At 35.1% G+C, this 6,737-nt stretch overlaps 1 long non-coding RNA gene across 1 annotated transcript; it reads left to right on the top strand.

Annotated features, from left to right (window-relative positions):
* Window positions 1–4,568: 4,568 nt before the first annotated feature.
* LOC109337774 lies at window positions 4,569–6,367 on the top strand. Its single transcript, XR_002106483.1, has 3 exons — window positions 4,569–5,071; window positions 5,812–5,985; window positions 6,067–6,367. It is a non-coding gene; the product is annotated as an uncharacterized LOC109337774 (long non-coding RNA).
* Window positions 6,368–6,737: the final 370 nt, after the last annotated feature.

Here is a 6,737-nt window from a genome sequence, read left to right on the forward strand (position 1 = left end):
CCTTTATTCACCTGAACCGTTTCATTGCTCACCAGAATCATATTTGATCCCATAGTCTTTCCATTTGGCTTGGGAACCTTTGTCAAAACTGAATGTTTCAGCATGAAATCTTTATCAAACACTACATCTTTGCTCAACACCACTTTTCTGGAAACTAGATCCTAGTACTTGAATCCATTCACACCTTTAATATATCCAATAAAGATACACCTTTTTGACATATTCTAATTGACGGAGTTACCTGTCCATACTTGTTCTGCAACTTTACCATCCAATGAAGCCTATGGTGATCTATTGAGGACATAACATGCCATACTAAGTGCCTCTGCCCAAAATCCTTTGGAAAGTTCAGCATTCAGTCTCATTCATCTGACCCTCTTTGTAAGAGTTCTATTCATCCTCTCTACAATACCATTATTTGAGGAGTCTTCTTCACTGAAAAGTGCCTCTGAATGCTGTGTTCCTCACAGAATTTCTGAAACTATGAGTCTTTGTAATCCTTAATATTGTCTGACCTCAGGTATTTGATTTTTATACCAGTCTGGTTCTCTATCTCCGCCTTCCAAACCTTGGACTTGGCATAGACTTTTGACCTATGCTTCAGAAAATATACCAGACCTTGCGAGAAAAGTCATCAACGAAGGTAAAAAAATACCTACAACCTCCTAGGGATGGTTCCTGAATGGGTCTCCATACACAATGTGGACATAGTCTAGAATACCCCGAGTCCTGTTGGCCAGCTTTGAAACTAACTCGTGTCTGTTTCTCAAGTACACAATACTTGCACAAATCAAGCTTGTATTTGCTGACTCCCATCAACAGTCCTCTTTTGCATAGTTTTGTCATGCCACACACACTAATATGACCTAAACGCATATGCCATAATTTTGTAGCATCATGGTCTGAATCTACTGAAATCTCTTTAGTCACTCCAACAACTCCACCTTCAACTATTCTCCCTAATAGCTTGTAAGTGTTCCCAACAATCCTCTTACTCTTCATCACAATTAGAGCACCTTTGCATACTCGAAGAATATCATTATCCCCATCAGCTCTGTAGCTAAATCCTTTGACATGTAATGTCCCCAAAGATATCAAATTCTTCTACAAATCTTGTATGTGCCTAACCTCACACAAAATCTTCACTACACCATCATCCATCACAATTTTGATTTCTCCTATGCCAATGATTCCACAGGCTTTATTATTTTCGAGATACACAAAATCAAAATTGTCTGCCCTGTATATGGCGAACCATTCTCTGTTTGACATCATGTGGTGGGAACAACCAATGTCAAGTATATACTCATTTGCACTATGATTTGATGATATAAATAACATATCAACTTCACTATTGTAATTAGTCATCTTTATGTGCAATATTTGTAGATGTAGATACTCCATCTTTCCCCACCGGCTTGCTAGGATTCTGTTCATTGGGAAAATCCTTTTTGTAATGCCCAGTATGTTTGAACTTAAAGCACTCTTGGAATTTTTTCTTTTCACTTTGGAAGGACCTCCTCTGCCTTTTCTCATCCCATGTGCTTGTCTCCCTTTCATATATATACCATCACCTTGAGACCCTTCCCCTACATTCTGTCTTCTTTGAGTTTGGGATAGAAGTGCATATGTGATCTCATCCAGTTTGATTGAGTCTGTCCCGTACATCAATGTTGTCACCAAGTGTTCATAGGAATTTGGCAAAGAACACAGTAATATTATTGTTTTGTCCTCATCATCAACCTTCATATCATGTTTTTGCAAGTCATTGATCATTTGATTGAAAGTATTGAGATGTTGTTGCAAATCAGCACCCTCCTACATCTTCAGGTCATAGAGTCTCTGTTTCAGATACAAGTTATTTGTTAGAGACTTGGACATGAGCCGCTTCTCTAATGTCTCTGGTACCTCTATTGGTGACATCTGATCCATAACATGATACATCACCTTCTCTGATAGACCTGTATAGTTCCCACAGCCTTCTCCTTCAGCTCTTCCCAATCCAATTTATCCATAGCATCTGGTTTATTTTCACGCAACATCTTTGATAGACCTTGTTGAGCCAACACATCCTTAACCCTCCTTTTCCACAATCCGAAATTACCATTTGCATCGAACTTCCCCACCTCGAATTTGACACCTGTGTTAAGAGCCATCTGATACCAATTGTTGGGAACACGTGAGTAATCAAATAGTAAAACAGTATAGAGAAAAGAGAATAGCACATCAGATTTAGTAACGATGTTCGACCAATTGTGTCTACATCCCCGAGATCGTTGAGAGACTAATATTATGTATTATTAGAGAATAAAGATTTGTTTTTTGACTATTCTTCTCCTTGTTACATTAGGTTTACATAACATAAATATATTGCCCTCTACCGTAACCCCTTTATATTAGCCTAAACCCATAACTTATATTGCTATTATCTAGAGAATATGAGTAATTGTACAACACTAAATATATATATATATATATATATATATATATATATATATATGATTATAATGTTGTTGTTCTTTGTGCAGAGATGTCCTAGACCTACTCTCCAACATAGTGACGAGTATATGGAATATCAAGAAAAGTTGAATATCGAGTATATGGTGTTTGAAACTAAATTTTTATTATTGTGCTAGTCTCAAATATTAGATAGACATCACTTTGAACTTTATTATTCGAACTAATGTTTACTGTTTCAAGTTATAAGCAAAAATTTACATTAAAACTTATTTAGTACTTTTGTGTATTAATAATATTATATTATTAATCAATAGATGTTTGATGGAAGTTTATGAATGATTTTATTTTATCTCAAGTAGGGATGTAGAAGATTCATCTCATCCTATTAATCAATCCTAACTCCAAATTCATTTTGATGAGTTGGTATTTTAGAAATTAGACTTAGCTTGTTCTATATTTCACATGAGGTTAGCCATTTTGATATCTCACATGCTTTTGAAATGTATGGTCTTTTAACATATGAGAATAACTGTAAGAGTTCTTCACTTACAATGATAATATATTGTAATATGTTCATGTTATATTATTTATTTTAAAATATATAAAATATCAATTTATTGGATTATTCTGGTTTTATCCAAGAATTATCATGTCATGATTCAGTTGGGTTTGTATCCAAACAAATGATTTACTCAATATTAAGTTGTGCTCTTCTAGCCGACAAAACGAGGGGACCACATTGTCGGAATTTGAATATGTGCACTTGGTTCATACTCTATTGCCTAAGCAAACTTGTTGGCTCTAAGAAACGTGAATGATTATTGTCGCGATCCGATTTTCGGTTGGAAGATCGGCTTTACGACTTGGGAGGAGTAAACCTGATTTCTACCTCTTCCGATTGATTTGGAGTCGCCATTACGTTTTTTGCGGTTAAAACGTAGAAAACTCTTATTATGCCCGATTTGGATAAAATGGTCTTTGAACAGAGATTCTGAGCTCGGGAGTCGATTACGGATCGGGGAAGGTACTAGCACCCCGTCCGCCCATATTAAAACGGTACCCTCGCTAATTAAATGAACTTTTATACCCTTAAAAATTATTTATTTAGAAATTAAATTAGTAAAACATAATATTTTTCATTTTTTATTATTGAGCCTGACAATATTGACTTTGGTCCTACGTACTCCTATTAAGGGGATCAAAGCTTACGTAGTTCTAGTTCAAAAATTGTTTTTACTTTGGTTGATTATTAATGATTTGGAAAATACCGATAGGTTTTAGAACTATTAGTTTATTTTATTGGTTAATTTGAATTTTGTTCAAAAATATGTAATTGTTTTGACTCAATGAGACTAATAGTTTTAGAAACGGTATTGGTCGTAGACCTTCTTCCCATTTTCAGAGGAGTTAGAGACGACTCGAACCGTGACCTCACTATAACAATCTCATGAAATTTATTTGGTAAAATAGTTTCTAATTATTTATATATATAGAATTCACCGATAAAATAGTTTATCAATTATATATATATGGAATTAATAGTTTAGAGATAGTGTTGGTCGTAGACCTTCTTCCCATTCTCAGAGAAGTTAGAGACGACTCGAACCATAACCTTACTATAACAATTTATGATTAATTTGGTGATAAAATAGTTAGGGACACTACATGAAATTAAGTGATACAACTGTTATGAATCACTTTTATATAAGAAATTTAATAGCTTAGAGACGGTGTTGGTCGTAGACCTTCTTCCCATTCTCAGAGAAGTTAGAGACGACTCGAACTATAACCTTAATATAAAAATTCCATGATTAACTTGATAATGTAATATAGTGTTGGGTTATTTAAAAATATTGGAGTGTTGAAGGATGTTTCCAAAAATAATTTAGTTTCAGGTGTGTTTGTTGATAAATCATCATATGGTTATACAAAAAACTCATAATTAATTTAATGGGCCTCAATGCTAACTAGGCCGGTTAGGTACTCTTAAACATAAAATCAAATGATACACAATAAATAAATAAAGAAAAAATAAAAAATGAGATAAACAAAACAAAAATGATAAAAAAAACTAAAGGCAATAAACAAAAGTAAAGGGGGTGACCGAAGTCACCCCTAATTCATGTACCACATATGGGATAAAAATCCCTAGAACCAAAATCTCATTTTCTTCTCAATTCCTTTCTCTTCACGCGGCAGGGATGGCCATGGAATGAAGTCCGTTTTCTTCCTTCTTTACAATCGGCGCTGGTTACGGTGAGATGCGGTGGTTCAAGGTTGGGGTCGTGGTGGTCCATCTACGAGGAAGTGGTTTGGAGGGTTCTGTTACCCCTATTCTTTCGCACAAAATGGGATTTCAATCCCTGAATCCCAACTCCATCTTCTCTGCTCTTCCTCAGCGGTGGTCACGGCGAGATACGGTGGTTCAAGGTGGTTCGGATTTGGTCTCCTATCCTCACGGTGGTCGTTGCAGTAAGGTAGGGATTCATTTATCCCCTTTTTCGACAGTGGTTAGCCTCGGTGAGGGAAAGCTAGGTTTGAGGATGGTTCATGACCACATCTAGGTGGTTTCGGGCTACATCTCAACGCCGATAGAGCATAAGGGAACTCGGTAAGGGACCCTACTCCTTCTATGTTGGATCTTTGATTAACCTTTTATGTCTATAGCTATGTTGAAATGGTGTATTTGGTGATGAATATTTTCCGATTTGCTATAAGGGGTTTTTTGTTCCGTGTGCGTATTTGGACAGTTGTGTATCTGCTCAATCTTTCCTATTTTTGTGTTCTCTTTATTCACGGAGTCCCCCCTGTCTATGAAATATCATGCCTTTTATAACCAATTGTCTGGGCCTCCTGGGTTGCCTATTGAGAATCAGGAATAATACTGACTCTGGCGTTTAGAAACTGACTAATGATTACTCATTCGTGCGGATTTAATGCATATGTAACTGATAATAGATTCCTGGGTCTGCTGAAAGGTTTCTGATAGGTTTCTGGCAGCTCACCATGGCTCCAATTGCTCAATAATTGCCTTATTCATGATGTTTATGACTGTTTGTAACTGAACATTCCATTCTTTGATATTCCTGCTACTTATCATGCATTTTTCTGTCTCTCTGCTGCCAATTATGTGGGCTGTGTGTACTGAAATAGTTAATTCAGGATTAACTATTCATAATGCTCCTTTGCGCTATTTGAATGCCATTTTTAAGTGGCTCATCATTGCTTCCGTTTATGCTTATTATAGTTATTTGTAACCGAACGTGGATATTTTCTAGTTTGTAACTTCTTGATGATTTCCTCTGAACTCTTTTGGTTGCCATTGCTAATAAACTTTCATTTATGTCTCAGATTGCAACTGATGACAATGGGAAGAATATATGGTTGAAGCTAGAACATGAATCATAACTTGTATTTCCTGATTGTCTTCGATGAACTCATTTTCACTCCAAGTGATGCATCTTTATATGATGATCCATCAATTTTGCCTTCTGGTTTTCGCATCATTCTTCATGATTCTGCAAGGTATTTACTTAAAAACTGGTTGTTCGCTTCCCATTTTGTTTGAATAATGACGTTGATTCCTCCACCCTCTATATGATGTAGGATGCTGTGAGTCCAAACCATGTAACTTATCTTGCCTTTGCTCTTGGTGTTGGAACCACAGGGAATGGAGCAACAAAGTGGAATGTCCCCTACAAATGCCTAGGTACGAGCAGTCTGGAAATTAATATTTTCTACACTGTTGCTCACTTGTTCATCCAAATGTGTTATGATTATTTCCCATTTTGAAACAAACGGATAGTTGTATAGTAATGTAAATCAATGTGTGTTTGTTATGAGACAATAAAAATGCAAAATTTTTATTCTTTTCTTGTTTTGAACATTTTATATTATTGTAAAGAGGCCGGATAAAATTGAGTGTTCACAATTATATATAAAATGATAACAATTTTATACTTGGTGCTAGATTAAAGTATAATTATCAATAAAGTATTTGTATAGTGGTGAGAGATTTTACTAGATCAAAAGATCAAATGTTTGATTCTTGGAATAACACTTGTTGAAAGGGGCAAACACTCACTCCAAAATGCATTAGTTTCTTATGAGTGAATAACTTTCATCAATAATTATTTTGTTTGTTTGTCTATTGAAAAACAATTTTTATGTCTAATATATCATTTTTAAATCTCTTATATTTGGGTAAAAAAATAATATAGATTGTTTGAATGTATTATTTGCCTATGATCTATATTTTTTCCAAATTTTTTTGTGTT

This window comes from Lupinus angustifolius, unplaced genomic scaffold (genome assembly GCF_001865875.1).
Source record: "Lupinus angustifolius cultivar Tanjil unplaced genomic scaffold, LupAngTanjil_v1.0 Scaffold_10_128, whole genome shotgun sequence".
Taxonomy (NCBI): Eukaryota; Viridiplantae; Streptophyta; class Magnoliopsida; order Fabales; family Fabaceae; genus Lupinus; species Lupinus angustifolius.